The following is a 21,789-nucleotide window of genomic DNA, read 5'->3' on the forward strand; positions in this document are numbered from 1 at the left end:
GGTAAAGGCCCGGTGTTGTGGTATAGTATTCGCTCAGGACAGCCGACCTCCATTCTTGTGATTGTTAGGGATCTCGGTATTCTGATTCCCACTGATCAGCTAGTTACCCAATATTCAGGCCTAAGATTCAACCTCTAATATTAAGGTAATAGTCCTGACCAATAACATTTAGGCCCTAGACCTTTAGTATTCGGCCCCCGGACCAGACGTGTAATATTCGGCCCCCGGACCAGACCTCGACAATCATTCAGACCCCATAAGCGATGTCGCAGTACATATTGGTTTCACCTCTGCACAATGAAAGTCAATTCCGTGGTTGTAAATGAGGAAGAGGGGGAAACAGCCTAGGCCGGCGATACGGTGATGTAATGAGGAAGAGTTATTTCAGTAGTCTGACTAAATATGGCACCAACCGCACTGTGTGAGAACCGCGAGCAGCAATCACCAGGGGTGCGGCAGTGGGGAAATCTCCGACTATACAACGTGTAAAGCATCGGCTGTCCAGGCATGATGGAAAGTGTAGTTTTGCTAATCTGGAGGCCGCAGGTGCCCCATCCCTGGTTCCCCATCCCAGTGCAATGGTCACTGGCAGTTTCCTTTCTAGGTGGCGCTAGAGAGACGGGAAGATTTTGTGCTCTGCCTTATGGTAGGATTCGCCGTGTTGCCCATAGCAACCGCAGCTCAGCTTTCATTTCTCATTGTTGTGGGGTTTATAATAGGAACGCTATGGAGTAGACATAATATTGGGGGAGATTTATCAAACATGGAGCAAAGTAAAACTGTCTCAGTCGCCCCTAGCAACCAATCAGATTCCACCTTTCATTTTCCAAAGAGTCTGTGAGGAATGAAAGGTGGAATCTGATTGGTTGCCGGGGGCGACTGAGCCGGTTTCACTTAACACCATGTTTGATAAATCTCCCCCAATGTTTATAGAAGTTTATATGATTCCCCGGTTTGGGCTGTGACTCCCTGGGGGGTGTAGATACCTGACGCTCCTGCTCGCTCTTCTCCTTTTCATCCTCCTTTGTACAGACAGACTAGAGGGATCAGCCCCGGCTCGTGGCCGTTCACCGGCAGGCGTCTGGTTGTATCACATCTTCAGTCACCAGAAATTCCCGCTTTTCCACATTGCTCGGGTTGTGACTTGTGACCCAGCTGAGGTATTCTGTAGGTGGTGACTTTCCTCATTGCCTTTGGTGGTTATTTGTCATTCTCTGTCTGTGAGAGTCCTCCATCCAGTTCCATCACTTCTCTATGGTGAGACCTGTATCAGAGTCATCAGAGCAACCATACTAACTAAAACCAAAAGATTGCGCTCTCCCTCTGCAGGTGGAGCAGCGGCGCTCAGGGCCTGAGTGGTGCGGTTACCCGCTGCGGCCTCCAGAGCCAAATTCAAAAACCTGCCGATTTTTCCTCTCTCCTTGCCACCAGGGACACCGGTGCCTCAGTACAAGGAGGAGACTGGCCCAGTATATACAGAGTCTATATACACTGTGTCAGTGCAGTGTCTGTATACACTGTGCCAGCCCTGGTGCTGTGTATAGTCCTGCTGCCCTGCCACAATATATACATACCCTGTACTGCCACAGTATATACAGACACTGCCCTGCCACAGTATATACAGACCCTGCCCTGCCACAGTATATACAGACCCTGCCCTGCCACAGTATATACAGACCCTGCCCTGCCACAGTATATACAGACCCTGCCCTGCCACAGTATATACAGACCCTGCCCTGCCACAGTATATACAGACCCTGCCCCGCCACAGTGTATACAGACCCTGTCCCGCCACAGTGTATACAGACCCTGTCCCGCCACAGTGTATACAGACCCTGTCCTGCCCCAGTGTGTACAGACCCTGCCCTGCCACAGTATATACAGATCCTGCCCTGCCACAGTATATACAGATCCTGCACTGCCACAGTATATACAGACCCTGTCCCGCCACAGTATATACAGACCCTGCCCCGCCCCAGTGCACACAGACCCTGTCCCGCCCCAGTGCGTACAGACCCTGTCCCGCCCCAGTGCGTACAGACCCTGTCCCGCCCCAGTGCGTACAGACCCTGTCCCGCCCCAGTGCGTACAGACCCTGTCCCGCCCCAGTGCGTACAGACCCTGTCCCGCCCCAGTGCGTACAGACCCTGTCCCGCCCCAGTGCGTACAGACCCTGTCCCGCCCCAGTGCGTACAGACCCTGTCCCGCCCCAGTGCGTACAGACCCTGTCCCGCCCCAGTGCGTACAGACCCTGTCCCGCCCCAGTGCGTACAGACCCTGTCCCGCCCCAGTGCGTACAGACCCTGTCCCGCCCCAGTGCGTACAGACCCTGTCCCGCCCCAGTGCGTACAGACCCTGTCCCGCCCCAGTGCGTACAGACCCTGTCCCGCCCCAGTGCGTACAGACCCTGTCCCGCCCCAGTGCGTACAGACCCTGTCCCGCCCCAGTGCGTACAGACCCTGTCCCGCCCCAGTGCGTACAGACCCTGTCCCGCCCCAGTGCGTACAGACCCTGTCCCGCCCCAGTGCGTACAGACCCTGTCCCGCCCCAGTGCGTACAGACCCTGTCCCGCCCCAGTGCGTACAGACCCTGTCCCGCCCCAGTGCGTACAGACCCTGTCCCGCCCCAGTGCGTACAGACCCTGTCCCGCCCCAGTGCGTACAGACCCTGTCCCGCCCCAGTGCGTACAGACCCTGTCCCGCCCCAGTGCGTACAGACCCTGTCCCGCCCCAGTGCGTACAGACCCTGTCCCGCCCCTATTACATGGGGTGAATCCCTTCGCCGGGTGATTGGGTCACATCCATTTAGAAATCATTCTTTGTTGGCCGCTTATCTCCCTGTGTAACAAAGGAGATGCAGCAGCAGGAGTGATGCCAATAAAGGGCCACAGAAATGATCTACCAGTCCTTCATGTATTACCGAGCCATGTAATAGAGACACAGCCGCGCATACCCTCCTCTATGGGGTCCCCACGCCCTCCCAATGGGATCGACCATGCAGAATTTCAATACCCAATCCTTATTACGAGGATTCATGAATTCAGGATTCAGAATGGTTGAGACGTACCCCCCCCCCCAACCACCACCTCTTTATTTCCATCTATGGTGGTTACCTCTCCTAGACTATGGAACAACGCCTCCGCTATGACCTCAGTTTCCATATTGATCAGTTGACCTTTAGTCATTAAAGTGTTTCTTAGAAAACCCATTTTGTCGCCTCGAAGAGTCCGAGTTTCATCAGTTTCCTGCGCCGTTTAGAAAACAGAAGTTGAACTCTTGTCGATGAATGATGTAACTTCTTTCCATCAAAGACTTTGACCCCTTGAAGGGTTTTGTTTCATAAAGTAAAAGTTGATAAAATCGTATATAAAATATATCATTTATAGGAACGTAAAGGACAAATGTGCTGTTTCTAATTAAAGTTCTTCTCCCCCATGGATCCGATCACTTCCTGGTAGTGAAGGGTCCCCTATCCTTATCTTAAGGGGAATATGTCATCAGAAAATGACCATCAAATTTCAAGGGGGGGATTTTTAAAATTTTCCATTTTACTATAGAAATAAAACTCTTACAAGGAGGATGATAAGGAGGAGGCTGCTGGAAAGTCATCTGTACAGTAGATAGACAATAGATGAAGCTCATGGCTCAGCCTCCCCCTCCCTGTAAAATGACCTCTTCCAAGGACAAAGAGTATGTCCAGTAAGGTTTTTCCATTCTTGCAGTAAAGCATATCACTAAATGCTGTTAACAATAGCAAGATGGCCGCTCCCATAGTAATTTACAAAATGTTATTTAAAAAAAATTTTAGTCAGGAAATAGAAACCAATTTGCCTAAAAGAACATATATTTTACTATCTGGATCTAATCTGTAAATTGAAATCTATGGCTATGGCTGTATCCCAGTTTTCCAGGCGGTCCTCAGGTTGTATCCCACCCTCTCCACGGAGCTGGCAGACCCCGGGAATCAGAAGCCGATAGTTCAGGTTCATACGAACCCGAACCTCAGCCGGTTCACTCATCCCTAGGAATAACACAAGCGGCAACAGATAGAACTTCAGAGCTGCTCGTAAACCACTGATGTGTGTTGTATAATCCCGCACGGTCCGGGGCGGAAATCCAAGGCTTATACTTGGGTTCCTGCCGGGGATGTGCAGTATTAGGTGCCGTGAGTCCGCCGGAGTATTAGCCCCATTCAGACACACTAATCCGCCAGCTTCTTCCCAGCTCCTGAATGGAGATGCGGAAACTCAGTTCTCATGAATGGGATCCGGAACGTCGCTGGATTTGATGTGAATTTTAGAATCTGTGCCGGAATCCGTGTCAGCGATGTTAGTGACCGGTCGCACAGGCCTGAAGAAGTATCTTGTACTTCCTTATGGTTTTCATACCGTCCTATAGTAATGTGTCACCGCAGTGTAAGCAAGTCACAGCCATAAAAGGAAGCGATGTGTGTGTTACACGCCGGATACGTATATATGTGGGGATCTGTGCCGGGCTGAGATAAGACAGACTGCTATGGAGGTTATGAGAATATTATTTAAAGAATTTTTTTTTTTTAAAATTTTTTGGAAAGCTGAAATAAATATTTTGAACATTTGGAGGGTCAGATATGTACTTAAAGGGAATGTGTCATCAGAAAATGTTTTTATGTTGAACATTTTTTTAAGAATTTGTTTTTACATTTTTTCTAATTTTTCATTTTTCTCTCTATATTATAAAATAATCCTGAGATCTTGCAGTTCTTATTCTCACCACTGGGGCTGAAACTAAGCTGAGACTTCCTGTTGTGTCTGTGGTGAGGAGGCTGCTGTAAAGTGATCTGTGCAGCAATGCAGCGTCAGGTGACACCAGTAGACAGAGGAGACAACAGCAGCTCCCTGTGGAATGACCTCTTCACAGGTCTCAGAGCGCGCTCAGTAATCTTTCAAAGAGGGGACAGAGTCTGTCTATTGTCATCTATGTCCATGAGTCTTGCTGTAAAGCATGTCACTAAATGCTGTTAAGAACAGCCCAGACAATATGGCTGCCCCCATATCAATGTACAAAAAGTGATATTAAAAAAAATTACAGTCATAAAATAGAAACAAGTTTTCCGTTTCTGACTGATCAGTAAGAGAACATTTAGGTGACACATTCCCTTTAAGATAAGACCAAAATGTAGGCCCAAAATTTTCTTAGTGAGATATGATATGAAAGCCCAGCTGACGCTCAGACCAGACCATAGTGTATATACACCTGACATGATCTTTCATACTCACGTTAAAAATTAACCAATTATGTCGGACGCCTCATTGCCGTTTCCGCCTCGGTTCTTCCTTTCAACTTTTAAAAAATGGAAAAATCCATGTTGGGCAGAGTTCACTTTGTTATTGATCCCTGTAAATGAAATGAGGATGAAGCAATGAGCCCCTGAGCTCTTCCTCTCGTTGTTACCGCTGATGGACGACTCGCAAGCTTCCGCTGATGGACGACTCGCAAGCTTCTTATTGTTACATAAAGGCTTCGTCCATCTTCATAACTAAATCCTCTTTATTGCTGCAGTGAATCTAAGGTGGAAATTGGAAACACTTTATTAAAAGTTTCCTGTTATTTTGTGTCTACAACTTCTGTGCTGTAGGTGTATGCGTCTCCATGGTAACAGACAACGAACCCTTTGTAGTCTGATCCTGCAGTACTAGTTGCTGTTATCTGTTCTGAAACATATTCTTATACGTGGTTGGTTATGGAAGGAGGAATTAGAGAACTGATGGGAGGATGGCTGTAAAATTAGGATCAGACTACGCAGGGTTTGTTTGTAGTCTGTTACCATGGAGACATAGATCTTCATAGGAGCTGGAGACACAAAACAGGAAATTTTACAAAACAGGAGTTTACATTTTATCAAAACACAAGTTTACAATTTATCTGCCGGACCAATAGACATCTCCAAGATGTTTTCTCAACGTCTCCATGGGGTCCACCTACCAGAAAGAAGACAGAGTTGTGTTTATCGCTATACTGTCAGGTGAGGACCTAGACTAAACACGGTGGACTCACGTTCCTTGGACGTATTTTTTGGAGCTCTTTCAGTCCCGGCCATTCTTTTTCGCCTATCATTTTTTTTTGCCCTATTTGCTGTCCTTTGATCTGGGATATGTGTCAACGGGGGTCAGCGGGCGCATCTGAATACGAGGCAACGAAAACCATAAAAATGAGCAGAGCGTCAGGATTCCTAATTTTACAGTATCTGAGAACAGTGACTGGGCACGGCTCCAGAGAAATGTGTGCCAGACTGTACTGAATGCGCCCTGCCTGCCCTACTTCTGCAGCTGCATGGCCGTCTGACACAGCCTTTTTTTTTTTTTTGAGAACTTTATTTCCCAAGTGCTGTATGTCCCGCTCGCACTCCGATCTTGTACCGCAAGCAATCTGTGATAGACACAACCAGGGAAAATAGATTTATTGAGGGAACTGAGGGGGGTCCAGATAATCAGATATGCGGAAACTTTATTTCAAAAAGGGAAATTAATATGAGCCTAAGGGGTCGTAGACTTATTGATTGTGAATATGAGATGGAGGGGGGGGGCAGGCTTGAGGGAATTTTAGGCTAGGGGGTGTCTGAGTTTACACTCGGTATCTGAGGTTACACTAATCCTGCTCGCCACCAGGTCCAAGGTCTTCCCTATCCTAACCAAGGCTTTCAGTTCAGGTCATCACCGGGTGTGATGTTTCCCAAGTCCTGGTCACCCCTGAATCTAAGGTTTCCCCAATCCTGATAATTACCGGGATAATTATCTGGTCACCACAGGGGTCCGAGGTTTCCCCAATCACGGTGACCACTGGGTTGGAGCTTTCCCCATTCCTGGTCTGTGAGATGATACTGACGTATGCGTATGCTTTGAGGGTTAAATGTAATCTAGTTCGGTTTTTCTAGGTTTTGTTAATCTAATAGTCTGTGTGGAATGGTAATAAATGCACATCAGGGAGGAACCCCCCGGGATATATCCGTTTTTCCTCTGTGTTCTTAGCTATAATATATATAATATACTTGCTCTCGCTAAAGGTGTTATCCAGCGCTACAAAAACATGGCCACTTTCTTCCAGAGACAGACCCATTTTTGTCTCCAGCTTGGTCAGGGTTTTTTTTTTTTTTGCTCAGTTCCATTGAAGTGAATGGAGCTTAATTGCAAACCGCACCTGAACTGGAGACAAGAGAAAGTGGCCATGTTTTGTGGCACTGGATAACCCCTTTAATGCTCTTTGCAGTGTCTGGTTGTAAGACGAGCGTTGTTTCGCCGTTTGTATATCCTGCGGAACTGTAAATCTAATTTATCGGCATGTGTTGTGCGCTGAGCGGCCATGTTTTCCTATATGACATTGGAGTAATAATGCAGAAGCAGCAGGTTTTCAGTAAGTGGCTGTTTACTGCTTCGGGTGACCTTCACTATCGGTCAGTGAATCAGGATCTCTTTGGATGTTTAGTCAATAGCGTTGTTTTTCCTTAGTGGACGTAAAACTGGAATTCTTCAGGCGGGAGTCATTATAGTATCTGACTGTCTATAGGATTTACTGGAGAATTTACATCCCAGGTCTCCGCACTATAAAGAGACTTGACAGACCGTTTAAATTAAAGTGTCACTGTTTAATTTTTTTTGCAGAAATCAATAGTACAGGCAATTTTAAGAAACTTTGTAATTGGGTTTATTAGCTGAAAAATGTATTTTTTTTTTCATGAAAAAGCAGTTTGAAGCTTTCCCCCCTGTCTTCATTGTTCTCTATGGAGAGGGGAGGGGTGGAGGGAGATGAGGCTCCGAAACAGGACAACAAAGAGTTAATTTACAGCTACATCACCCGGCTATCTCCTCTGAAGTCAACACTGACCTCTCTGACCTCTGAATACAGGTCCCGCTGTGTAATCATTTGTTCTCTGCTCTCTGCTGGCGACTAATCTCCCTCCTGAGCGGCCTATCCGTTCAGAGACTGCTCTGAAGCCACAGTGACAGCTCCGGGAAGCGAGAGCATGTAGTAGGCTTGGTAAGGCTTGATCTAGCAGAGGGGGCATCAGGCCGGTGGCTAAAGAAGTTGTATGCAGCCCTAAGACTGCCTAGAACACATGGATACAGCCATAGGACGTAAGCTATATTCGTGTTTTCCAGGACTCCCTAGGGCAGCTTCCAACTTCTTCAACCACAGGATTCGGAACCCGAACGTACTCGAAGTTCGCTCATCTTTAGTCTCCACCCATTGAATCTAGTCATAAGTGCCAGAGGAGTTACGGGACTGTTTTTCTGATTAAAGTTGATAAAAAAAGTAGAATTCCAACCAAACTGTTGGTTTATTGGGTGAAATTTGTCACTAAATGATAGACTGTTACCTGGAAAGATGTCGTCCGTGAGTGAAATCTTTGTCCGGTCAGGAAAGGTCATTGGTCTACAATAGATCTTCTAAGAGAGAAATGTTGTCATAGTGTTTACAATGGGACAGTTCGTCCCTCACCCGGTTTCATTGGCTTGGCTATTCATTGTATTGATGTGTCTGCGAAGCAATCATCAGATCATGTGTTGGATGGTTTCATCAACCTACATCATCTACAGGTGCCCGTCCACTTTAGACAAAAGTCATCTGAACCCACCGTGCAGCCGACCGTCTAAGGTATATCGCGGCTTCCTGACCCCACGACAGATGATTCCGGTGGAGAGAAGGACGGGTGTGTTAGGTTTTTAACACCTGACCCCATTGTTCTGGTTGAGCTTCTGCCGAACATGAACGTTCCCTATAGAGAAAAAGAACGTTAAGCCGATAGTCATTGAGAATGTATGGCCACCATTATATGTATGGCCACCCTAATGCATAAGGTGTCTTATATCAGGTGCCCTTTGGACTACTTAGTCATCCATATTGGACTTGGGGATGGACAGTGAGGTTAGAGCCCATTAGATACAGACCCCCAGAATATTTCCAAGCCTTTAAGGTAAAGATACAGCCATTGAGAGATGCTACTGTAGTTGGTTCACGTTGACAAAAATTGGTGGTGTAATGGACCGTAGTAATGTGGGTACTGTATGGTAGTACTATTCAGCCTCTCTGATGCACTATATTGGGCTGCAGTGATGTGGGTACTGTAGTATTATTTAGGCACTATGCAGTGTGTTATTATTAGGGCACTCTGTGGCGGTTTTATGGTATTACATTGTTTTGGGGACTACACAGCGTCTATGTCCTGAATTGTTGGTACTATGACTATATGTAAGAGACGTAAGAGATCCATTCTCTATGACTGCACTTTCCTCCATTGTAAGGCAGGGTTACATTACCGATGGAGGAAATTAAACAGCGGCCGCCTTCCTCCACCGACTTCCTAACCGATTGTTCCCATTACAGAACAGACAATAGTAGGACAGCCACATGTTTCGTTCTGTGCCAGCAAACCCCCGGATTTTCTTATGTTTTTTTTTGCTCTTTGCTAGATTCTCCTTTACGCTTTCTTCTCTCTAATTATTTTTTATGGCGATAAGATTTACGGGCTAGAAATTCCTTGTCCGTTTTTTTTCTGTTATGTGAACAAGTCAGGTATTTAGCTGTAAGCTGTGTTCTAGGTATCGGCCTGTGGGGGAGAGGGCTGAGCGTCTAGGTAATGGGAGTAAAGAGCCGCTCTCCCATAAAACACTCAACAAGCGAAGCCCGAGGGATTTCTAGTTTCTATGTTTGCTGTAACCACTCCTGAGGCAAACAGTCTGAAGGGCAATGAGGTAAACGGCAGACCGCGCTCCGGGGTCACCAGATGAATTAACCCGAATGGCACATTGTATATAACTGGAAAGTCTAGTAACAGGTTGGGATGGACTAAACAGGGCAAGCAATCTCTTAGGTTACTAGAAAACAAGAGAAGGTGTCTCGACCCTATGGATGGAAATAATGCTGGGAAAAGCTCCCAAATATATTCATAGGCCCGGCCAGAGAGACTGAGGTAGACTCTGATTCAATTGTGACACTGGTTCTGTGTTTATATCCTTGCAGGAGAAAAAATAAGGTGAAAAACGAATCCTATTTATTTAAAGGAGAAGTCTGGCGGATCTTAAAATCCAGCTGGCAGGGGGGAAATTGATTACAAGTACTGACTTACCTCCTCCCGTGTCCGGGGTGAGCGGCGGAGCGGCCGTGGGACCACTGCTGGAAGTCATTTTCCGGCGATGACGTCTGTTGTGATGACGTCATGGCTTGGGGGGGGGGGCGGTCTGTCTCGGCTGATAGACTGGCCAGTCAGTGACTGGAACGGTGTCCCACCCCAGTCACTGACTGGCTGAGTGGCGGCTAGTCCATCAGCCAGGTCGTGTCAGCTACGGAGAACCTGAAACCCATCAGGGGTCCCGCAGCCGGTCCTGGCGCTTACTGCTGGTACAGGGAGAGGTAAGTTGGTACTTGTAATCAATTTTTCCCGCTGTCGGATTTTATAATGCACTGGACTTCTCCTTTTAAATCCCAATGTAGAAATAAAAGATGTATCTAGCCACTTATCAAAGAAAGTGAAAAATATCAGTAGAAGCCAGAAAGGAGAAATCCGATGTGGGTCCATGATGGTATTTATTCAGTTGTGACTAGAGATGACAGAACTTACAGTAAGTTGGCCTGAACCCGAACCTGATCTCTTGGTCGTTGATTGACGTTGCCAGGAAAAGATGGATGCAACCCTACGACTGCCTCGAAAAGCGGGATACAGTTGTAGGTCTCCTAGGGCTGTATCCATCTTTTCCTGGGTTCATTTCAGGGTTCATCGACCGCCGAGCGATCAGGTTTGAGTTCTGATTTTTGTATGAAAGAAATCAGAGGTTTTTCCAGCAGAAAAAGCTCCCAAATGTATTTATAGGCCCGGCCAGGGAGACCAAAGGGCCTTCTGTCAGATGGATTAACCCATTTAGTTGACCCTCATCCTGTGTATAGCAGAAATCTGCGGTGGATCCATGATGGATTTTTTCCGGAAAAAAAAAACAGTTGTGTATTTATAGCGCGATGGTGACAAAACTGAAAGTCCGTGGCAGCGATCAAGTTTATGGCGCTCCACAAATCCTGTTTACGTGTCACCGACTTTTAGATATAGAATAAGTAGTGGATAGATATTGGGAACAGGAGCAGACAATTAGGGCATAGGGCCCCGGGCAAGAAGACGCAAGGGCCCCTTGATCTCCAGTGTAGAGAACGTTATTGAGGACATATGGCAGAGGACGTTATTGAAGACATTATACGGTACGTTATGGAGGATGCACTTGTATTACATAGGACGTTATTGAGGACGTGGAGAATGTGTTATTGAGCACACGATCTTGAGGACATATTGAGGACATGTTAGGAAATTCTTTCTCTGCAGGCTCGGACTTGTGACTTCCATCAGTAGGAACGTCACGGATTGCAGAGGAATGATGTAAGTATATACAGTATATATCGTGTTTGGCAGAACACTCCCAGCTCTAGGATAAGGTCCCCAGACTAGTCGGCCAAACACAGATTCTACCATCAATCTAAGGTGTACGGTGCTCTCCTGACCATTGAGATAGGTGTCAGACGTGATGGAAATCACCGCCCAACCCCTTTGTTCTGGGAGAGATAAGCCACACCTAGAGCGCTCTCGCTGCGGCTTACCACTCCCCATAGAGAATAGAGTAACATTTGGCCGTGCGGACTGTTCCTGTGTATGGGGCAGATAAGTGACGGCCGGATGATCAGTTTTTGAGGATGTATGGCCATGTTTAGTTTATGTGCAGGACAACCTGTAGATCAGGATCAGTTTGGTGTGTGATGGCTATCATTTGTGTAGTGTTAGTCCTGATAGTGGAACCTGCAGCACGGTCCTGCTGGATACATTACATGGGGCATCTTTGGTGGTGGCCATGTTTTATTTCTCACCAATAATCAATAATACAGCCTAACACAGGTCAGCTCCCATTACTGTCAGATGCACGTTACTCTCCCGGATATTTCCCCTCTGTATACTTGTCAGAATCGTTTGACCCTTGGCGTTCTCTTTAGACCTGCGTCTTACTATTTGGGTAAGACAGGAAGGAAGGATGCTCCCTCCATCACCCAGGTCTGACTGTGTGTTTTTAGCTTAAAATAACCAGATCCTCCATTAGTACAATGAGCGCTGGTGCAGCCGCCATCTGGTTCCTTTCCTCCTCCATAATCGCATCACAACCACAGAAACCCGGCAGCAGGGTGTGTAACAGGTTGCATCACTTGTGGCAGGCGGCCGCTTGTTACTGAACAGATTACCGAGACTTCTCCTGAGACGATGCGCTTCCTCCCTGTTACAACACGATCTGCAGTCAGTTTCACCAATACAATGTAATCTGTCATCTAAAAAAAAAATCAAATCCATACATATGCAAGAAAACATAAAATAAATCAACTATGTAAGAGTTTAAAAATTACATACTGTTTTCTATGTAGGCCTGTCTGTCTCCATGGTAACAGACAACAAACAGTTCCTGTGTAGTCTGATGTAGATGTACGGTGGCTGCCTGGGGTCACATCTCTGCAGTGTAAGCTGTGGCCTGTCACACACTGTTCTCCTCCCCCGGAGATGTACGGTGGCTGCCTTGGGTCAGGTGTAAGCTGTAGACTGTCACACACTGTTCTGCTCCCCTGGAGATGTACGGTGGCTGCCTCCCCTGTGACTTCCTTGCACTCGCCGTATGTTACGTCTCTTGTGATTTGTGAACGTTCACACTTAGGACACAACACGATCACCTGGCAACTAAGCGCACACGTGACCGTCCCCTCGTATGTGCGGTGTACTCTGTGACATAGACAGGTGTCAGCCTGTTTCCTTCTGGTTTCTCGTGTTATCAGTACAAGCACAATGCAGAACAGAGTCGATTGTCTGACCGCGCTGCAAATGCAAAAAATGGGGGGAAAAAATACAGTTTTTGAGCCAAATGCAGGAACCCCCTTATAATCCATAGTATAGGGGATAACTTCATCGCACTTGAAAAAACTGATTTGGACAGTCGCAATATATCCAAAATTATATAAAAAATTGTTATAAAGTCCATATCTCAATGGGGTTAAGGACCCTCTATTGCTGGGACCCATAATTGTTAGCCACATAGGAGTACCCCTTTAAGATGGGAACAGCCACCCCAGAGACATTTCTGACACAGTTGCCGACCTAGTCAGACCTCTGCCCCATAAATATATCCAGGCTTGGCCTTCGGCTGTATAGAGTACCTCACCCCGTCGCTAAAAGGGTGCTGCTGACCCCTCAATATAACTCCAACTGGGGTTAATTACGTTATTCCGCCATCAAGTAAAAAGAAAATAAGTTCTAAAATCACCAAAAATCTATTTGTTTTGGGGTCTTATTTCTGTACTTCTGGTTGCTAAATACTACAATTCCCAGAATGCATTGCTTCAGCCTTCCATTACAGCCTTATAGCCTCCCTACCCCTCTCCCACAGCACTAGTGCCCATTCCCCTCCCAGAGCTGTTACAGAACATCAGTGAAAGTTACAGCACCTGCTGCATTCATTCCCCTTCTGCTCCTCTGTCTGTGGCATTGCTCAGCACAAGGCAGCGTGCTGTAAAGACTCCTCATTCTTCAGTTTATGTCCCAGTAAAGAGATATATGTATATATGGCAGGGAGATGTTAATGTAGGCCGTAGGGACTGGTCAGAGATAACATCACTCAGTGGGCGGGACTAGAGCTCAGAGACAAGAGCCAACCAATCCTTCTGTGACATCACAGAATGCTGCATTGTCTCAGGAGAGAGGGATGAGTTTGCTGAGACAACACCATGTTGTGTAGTTCTTCTTTTTAAACTTCCTGTTAGGGACAAATGATGCAAAAACACACTGAAGCCAGTACTATAACTGATAACCTTATGTTGGTTATATGTCTTGGGGTGATTTCCCCTTTAATTTGTAGAGAAGCTACCTCCAGTAGGTGGCACTGTAGAGTAGGTTCTTCTGAAAATGAGCTACTGTATTCCCATGGAGCATTGCATGGCTTGTAAGACTCCATATACCAGTCTGGCGGCCTCTTTGAGGCAATATCGTCCCCAGAGAAGGACGAGTCTTGTGCTACATTCTGTATCGGAGCCTCACGTGATATGAGCTGCATCTTATTCTCCTGTATTGATCCTTGTATTATTACAGATAGGCCGTCTCCATGAGACCAGAAGCCTCCAGAGCAGACATCCTACTTGCGTCATCAGTGAGAGCAAAGGCGATGACTGCCATTAATATTAATGGGCAGCTGTCAGGGACTCCTGCTTTGTGGATCCTCAGCAACGGCCCGTAGACCCAGCCTGATTATTGATTGCTTATGAATGGGTACGGCTGTGGTCAGGCTTAGCGGATCCAAGGCCAAAATGTGACTTTATTTTTATACGTATTATATGTAAGAAGCCGCGCTGTGCCAACCACGTCTCGGAGAACGTCCTCCACTTCTTCTTCAATACGTTCTTTGCCACCCATGATTTCTTAAAGGGAGCCTGTAGCACTGAAAGTGTCATCCAGTCTGTGGCCATCATGTTATAGAGCAGAAGGAGCCGAGCAGATTGATATATAGTTATGTGGGAAGAATTTCAGAATAACTTGTCATCCATTTGTGTAAGTCTCTGCCCATCCTGGGCTAAGTAGTCACGTGGGCGGTCCTGCTCAGAGATTGACAGCTGTGCGCATGAAGAGACAACTGCCAATCTCTAAGAAGGACCACCCATAGGACTACTTGAAAAATGAGCATAGTCAAGTGGGCAGTCCTTCTCCTAGTCAAGTGAGCCGTCCTACTCCTAGTCAAGTGGGCGGTTCTACTAGCTATCTGTGTGCATGAAGAGAGCTATCAATCACTGAATAGGACCACCCACTTGACTACTTGTTTTGTGCTAAGTAGGGAAGTGGGTGGTTCTCCCAAGTTATAGCTGTCAGTCTTTGAGTAGGACCGCCCACATGACTACTTAGTCCAGAATTAAAAGAAAATTTCATGAATAAATGTCAAATTATCTTGGAACTTTTTCCGTGTGTGTATGTATATGTGTATATATATATAAATGTCTGCTCGGCTTATGAGAAATCACTGTGATCAGTCAGAATACGAGCAAACGGCTGATCACGTAGATCATGGAGACCTATAAAGAATCATTTGTCATCCCTCCCATCTAACCGAAGAGCTGCTGTAAAGCAAACTGCTGAAAAAGCCTCTGCTGACCATGATATTGCCCCTTCAGTAGGTGGCAGCACATTTGCAGCAACGGTTTCTGGATTGTAGCCGGCATATTTGTCTAATCGTGTATACAGCTTTAAGAGGTGACATAGAGGGTGGGAAGACGTAGTAGAGAGGAGACAGCATTGTTTTTGGCTTTTCTGTTGCCGCATCGGTGGTGCCGCCTGCTCTCGTTTCCCAGGGTTGCACTCATCTCGTTGTGTTGCAGCTGCTTCAGGTCCCCACCGCCTACAGAGCTGTCACGATCCTGTAATAAATTGTACGGTTTCTGCCTAAGCTTCCATTAAGGACTATTCCATCCGTCATTGTGACTCTCGGACGAAAGTTATTTTTTGAGAGTCTCTATTTCTGGCTTGGTACTAGGCCAAACAGCATTATTGCAGCCATTGTGGACTCTGTGGTCGGCTATGTCAGGACCTGTTTACTGCAATAAAAGGCTTTCCTGGTGTAGAGAGGGGAAATAAGGTGTTTTATCTTATATATTGTACAGTGTGGTGAATAACCTGGAATATTTGGTGGCCTTGGCGCCTGTCCATTGTAGGTTGGATTAGGCATAAGCGCAAGTTCAATAGGTCAAGACTACGGGGTCAGAGCATCTCCAGAGCAGCTGGTTTTGGGAGGTGTTTCTGGTACGTAGTGGGTACTACCGACCAAAAAGACGACTGGTGACACGGGACAGGGTCATGGGCGGCCAAGGATCTTTGATGTGTGTAAGGAGTCTGGTCCGATCCCACAGAAAAGCTGCTGTAGAGCAAACTGCTGAAAAGGTCTCTGATGACCGTGATAGAAAAGAGTCAGAAAACACAGGACATTGTGGCTTACTGTGTATTGGGCCCTGCAAACCAGTCAGAACTGGTCAGAACCATCCGAACTGCAGATAGAGCAATGAAAGAAGGCATCTGGTGTGATGGGTCATGTTCTCCATCAAGTGGATGGCGGAGTGCTTGTGCGTCACTTACCTGGGGAAGAGATGGCACCAGGAAGACAAGATGGTGGGGACAAGTGTGATGGGCAACGTTCTGCTGGAGACCTTGTGTCCTGGCAACATGTGGATACTACTGTTACACGTACCACCTATCTAACCATTGTACACGCCAAGTCCCTTCCCTTCATGACAGGGGGACCTCCTAATGGCAGCAGGATAATGCCCTGGAGGCCATACTGCAAACATTGTACATGACAAAGATATCAGGGTGGTGACTCTGCCTCCAGATTCCCATATCTTGATCATCTGTGGGACGTGCTGGAGAAACACATCCCATCCATGGAGGCCACCCCTCAAACCTTACAGAATCTGCTGGTTACCCCATAAGGGACATCCCAGGGATATGGAGGTAACTCCTCAAACCTTACAAAATCTGCTGGTGACCCCACAGGAGGCATCCCAGGGATATGGAGGCCACTCCTCAAACCTTACAGAATCTGCTGGTGACCCCACAGGGGGCATCCCAGGGATATGGAGGTAACTCCTCAAACTTTACAAAATCTGCTGGTGACCCCACAGGGGGCATCCCAGGGATATGGAGTCCACTCCTCAAACCTTACAAAATCTGCTGGTGACCCCACAGGGGGCATCCCAGGGATTTTGAGGCCACTCCTAAAACCTTTCAGAATCTGCTGGTGACCCCTTAGGGGACATCTCAGGGATATGGAGGCCACTCCTCACACCCTACAGGATCTGCTGGTGACCCCATAGCGGACATCCCAGGGATATGGAGCCCACTGCTCAAACCTTTCAGAATCTGCTGGTGACCCCATAGGGGACAGCTCGTGGATATGGAGGCCACTCCTCACACCCTACAGGATCTGCTGGTGACCCCACAGGGGACATCCCAGGGATATGGAGGCCACTTCTCAAACCTTACAGGATCTGCTGCTCATATCTTGGTGCAGATATCACAGGACTCCTTCAGATATGTGTAAGCTCGTACAGCTATTTTCCTGACCTTGGCCTTTGTTCCACCTCAGTAACTATGGAGAGTCTCTGGGGAGCGGTGACTATAGTACCTAGCACCAAGTATCTATTTAAAGTGCATGTAAAATTAATTAGCAGAACGTTGGGAAAACAATAGAAAGTTGTGCCGTGTCCTCCAACCAACGTTGCGTTTCACGTTTACTTCATAGACCAACGTTTATACAGAGGAAATAATTGGAATTTCTTGTCCGCTCGCCAGCACAGACATCCAGTGTTCTCCGAATAGTTTATCAGAGTAATGTCTCCTTAGCTCCCAGCCAAGGTCAAAGACAAGTCTTCACCGTAACGTGACAACGCTATTCACCAGGTTGCGGGAAACAGTCCAATGGGATTTCAGCCCTGAAGGCATCATTAAAATTGCTTGTTATTGAAGTGTCTGCTATCAGCATCACCGCCAGGTATTGGAATGATGAAAAGCTAAATTATTGATCCAAGAACGTCTATAGGCCATATCTGCCATTGATCGGCGAATCTTTTGGCACAAGTTTATAGAAGCGGTCTTCTAGGATTCTTTAACAAATAATATCTTTGTTTTTCTCAGAATTTACAGCTGCATAAAAGTGTTGACTCTAGGGCCATCTTGCTCCACATTGATAGCCCTGCTTTTGCCCTTAGTCATCTATCCACCTCTATTTATATCCAGGAGATCAAACCCAAACAAATCAGAAGGGTCGTATGTCAGCCAAGAAAGGTTAAAAATAGCAGGAGGATTACGTATATCTATGACACGTAGACCAGGAGGGAGCGGAATGCTGTTTAGCCACCCGTGATGTTTTTATAAGACTTTACTAAGATTACACTATGCGCATTGACTGGTCCGTAAATATAAGTCTGACGTCTTTGTGATGCCGGAGATAGATGAGTACAGCGTATGGCTGTTTTTGTTGCTCCTGTTGAGTATGAACGTAGTGGCAACTCCAGTATAAGACCTATGTCCCTATTATAAAGATCAGCCAAGTACAACATTTGACTGTTTTCATGGTTCCTTTGGAGGATGAATGGAGTGTTGGCTCCATTGGGAGACCTGAGTCATCGTTCTCGAGAAGAGATAGTTATCCCCTATCGTATGGATAAGGAGAACTTTTACTATTTGTAAAAACCCCTTTAAGTGCCTAATGGTACCTTGCTGAAACCGGTCTATTTCACAGTTTCTTAAGGTTTTCTAGGCAAGGACCACCAACCTCCCAAGGACTCTTGACATATGGAAGGCTGCTTATAGGCATACAGTAGGACACATCACCTGTCCCCAAAGAAATCCCCTATAATGTAACTTTCCATTAAGTTACTAAATCAGAGCAGGTACATCATCAGAAGCCAGTCCGTCTGGCATTCCTCTTCCTGAGCGGTGGTAAAACTGTTAGCCGCCCACCACACCTTTAAGAACAAAATGTGTGTCTAGTGGCGGTCATCATTATCCCGCTCTGGAGAGAGCTTACAGAGAGGAAAGTGGTTCCGGCATCTGTCTCGGGAAGCTCTTTAATGGACAGTGATGTCGCTGGAGCTTGTTGACGTGTCCATGTCTGTGACTGATGGCATATGCTGGTATTTGTCTCCGTGTGCTAAAATGGTGATCATTGAATGTATATGTTTATTAAAGAGTCCCAAAGTATGGTCCAGCATTGTGTACTACTCCATTCGAAGGAGGCCAAAAGTCTTGTGGCTTCCTCCTGACAATGGGCCATCATGGAAGGCGTTTGGCATGTACAGTAGGAGCTTTTCTCATGCAGTTTCATGAGTAGTTTCTGATGCATTTTTTATGAGTCAGACAAGAGTGGATTGATCTGCCTATTGTCAAGGGGCCTTTCTAGTAAGTAGAGAACCCGTCGTCAATGCGTCTCTGTCCCTTTAAAAAAATCTCAAAACGCGTCATAATTTTTGAGTGGTCGGGGTCTGGCTGAGTGCCTCTCTCCCATCTCAGGAGTACATCTTTGGACAGTATCTCTTACGGTAAGATGGATATGGCAGTGAGCCAGGGAGAGAAGCCATAATCAACGATCGGTGGGGTCCGATCACCTAGATCTAGAGATGAGCGAACCTCAATCATGCTCAAGTCCATCCGAACCCAAACTTTCGGCATTTGATTAGCGGTGGCTGCTGAAGTTGGATAAATCCCTAAGGCTATGTGGAAAACATATATGTATAGTCATTGGCCGTATCCATGTTTTCCAGACAACCTTAGAGCTTTATCCAAGTTCAGCAGCCGCCACTAATCAAATACCGAACGTTCGGGTTCGGATGGACTAGAACCCGAACCCGGTCATCTCTACCTAGATCCCAACTGATCAAAACTTTTGACAAGTTGTTTTTTTTTAATGACATTGACCCTTTATGGATTATTTATCAAACATGGTGTAAAGTGAAACTGGCTCAGTTGCCCCTAGCAACCAATCAGATTCCACCTTTCATTCCTCACAGACTCTTTGGAAAATGAAAGGTGGAATCTGATTGGTTGCCTGGGGCAACTGAGCCAGTCTCACTTCACACCATGTTTGATTAATCCCCCCCCCCCCCCACCTCCCAATGTAAAAGCACGTCAAAGACGGGCAATAAATCTCTAGTAGACACCGGTCTCGGTTTTTTGAAGTCTTGTCGAAGACGTGTGCAAGAAAACCTCCCACTTCGTGGCCCCTAAATGCTGAAACCATCTACAATAGGGATTGGGTGTATTTTATGATATGACGTCCCTCTAAGTCCCAGAATGTGGGGTGTCACTTCATCCTCAGCTGTTTATGTAATGATGTACAAAGCCGAGGCGGCAGGGTGTGTGTCCCCCAGAGCACTTCACAACAAGACTTTCTGGAAAAGCGAGTCCTGCGGAGAAAATCTTCCTGCATTAGGTGTGCGTTCAGGAGGGCTGCAGCTTCAGCCGTCAATACTTTCTATACTGTTAAAGAAAAAAATTGTCCTTAAAATCCTGGCCCCGACTAGTCTAGCCCCAATCACCACGCTTATATCACTGGATTTTCCCATCTAATGTGGATTTACACTAAAACTAATCCATAGAAAACTGATCATGTGATGTTATCGTATACTTCAGAGTGACGTGTCTAACGTCCATACAGGGGAGCTCCAATGGTGAATATGACCAGTGTTAGTGATGATCTGTATACTGGTACTCCAGCGAAAATCAGTTAAAGTTTTATAGCTTCGTAATTTACTTCTATTTTAAAAAAAATCTCCAGTCTTACAGCAGCTGATAAGAACTGGATGTCCTGCAGGAAGTGGTGTATTCTCTCCAGTCTGAGACAGTGCTCTCTGCTGCCACCTCTGTCCATGTCAGGAACTGTGCAGAGCAGGAGAGGTTTTCTATGGGGATTTGCTGCTCTGGACAGTTCCTGACATTGATAGAGGTGGCAGCAGAGAGCACTGTGTCAGACTGGAAAGAATACACCACTTTCTGCAGGACATACAGCAGCTGATAAGTACTGGAAGACGAGATTTTTACATTGAAGTAAATTACAAGAAACCTACGGTGAAAGTGGCAACTTCTTTCAACCGATCAAAACTTTATTTAGAGGCTTGGTCATTGTTGTCTTTGAATAAAATGTTAGGTCAAGTATATTTCCGTTTGTAACACAAGTGCATTCATATATATATATATATATATATATATATATATATATTTATATATATATTTATATTTAACAAGTCAGTCCCTTGTTTTGCCTCTCCGTGCCATAGAAACCTACAGCACTCCCTTTAACATCCCGTGGAACCTTCACGACAAATGAGCCTGTCGGTGCCGCACTGTGTTACTAGCTGGAGCCTGCCAGTAGTTAGCAGATCTCTATCATGTAGACCGGACCTGAGCTTCCCCCTCTGATCCTGCTGGAGAAAGTGCCTTTTCCTTACAAATAAGAAGGACATACTGGTGTAAAGTGAGCGGCAGAAAAAGTGGAAATGGTTTGTTAGAACCTGAACAAAGCGACATCCTGAAAGTAATCAAGGCCGGAAGAACGTGCAGTTTTTTTTTGTTCTTGTTGCCAAAGAATAGTAGTGTGACACATCTCCCACTTTACTACGTGACTGATTCTGATTGAAAACAATGTTATCAAGAAAGTCGCCAAATGTCAACCCTGGTAAATGAGCTCGTCCGGGTACAAGGTGACTAATAATAATATATATTAAGAGGAAGGAGAATTTTTTTTTCGTTTTTTTTGTTTGTTTTTTTATGGAACAGCGAGGTCACTTTTCAGGAGAGTTTATTGTTATATTAAGATACGTTTATAATGTAAAGTAATGTTAAAGGGGTTATCCAGTGTTTGGAAGAATGTGGCCATGTTTTTCTGAGACAGCATGGCTCTTGTCTCCAGTTTGGGTGCAGGTTTTGCAACTTCATTCCATTGAAGTGAATTGAGCTTAATTGTAAACCACACCTGAACTGGAGACAAGAGTCCTGCTCTCTCTTGAAGAAAGTTGCCATGTTTTTCTAACGCTGGATAATCCCTTTAAGGGGAGGAGGTGACGGAACACAATAACATGCACCTACCTCCCCACCTCCAGGCTCCATGTCAGGTCCGCTCAGCCTAGGCCGATGACTGGTTGAGCAGGCCTTGACATGTCATGACCCAGGTCCCCGCTCAGACCAGGAAGTGGCCAGGGAACCAGGAGCTGGAGCGGA

The 21,789-nt window shown here is 46.3% G+C and overlaps 1 protein-coding gene and 1 long non-coding RNA gene across 2 annotated transcripts in view; one reads left to right on the forward strand and one right to left on the reverse strand.

Annotated features, from left to right (window-relative positions):
- The window catches only part of LOC138788208 (glucose-fructose oxidoreductase domain-containing protein 1), a 33,084-nt gene that overhangs the window by 4,437 nt on the left and 6,858 nt on the right, over positions 1 to 21,789 (forward strand). The gene's annotated exons all lie outside the window — the stretch shown is intronic.
- LOC138788240 (uncharacterized) lies at positions 5,463 to 8,731 on the reverse strand. The gene is made up of 3 exons (XR_011362568.1): positions 8,611 to 8,731; positions 8,353 to 8,513; positions 5,463 to 5,545 (listed from the first exon to the last, which is right to left on the reverse strand). It is a non-coding gene; the product is annotated as an uncharacterized lncRNA (long non-coding RNA).

The sequence above is a fragment of the Dendropsophus ebraccatus genome, chromosome 1 (genome assembly GCF_027789765.1).
Source record: "Dendropsophus ebraccatus isolate aDenEbr1 chromosome 1, aDenEbr1.pat, whole genome shotgun sequence".
Classification (NCBI taxonomy): Eukaryota; Metazoa; Chordata; class Amphibia; order Anura; family Hylidae; genus Dendropsophus; species Dendropsophus ebraccatus.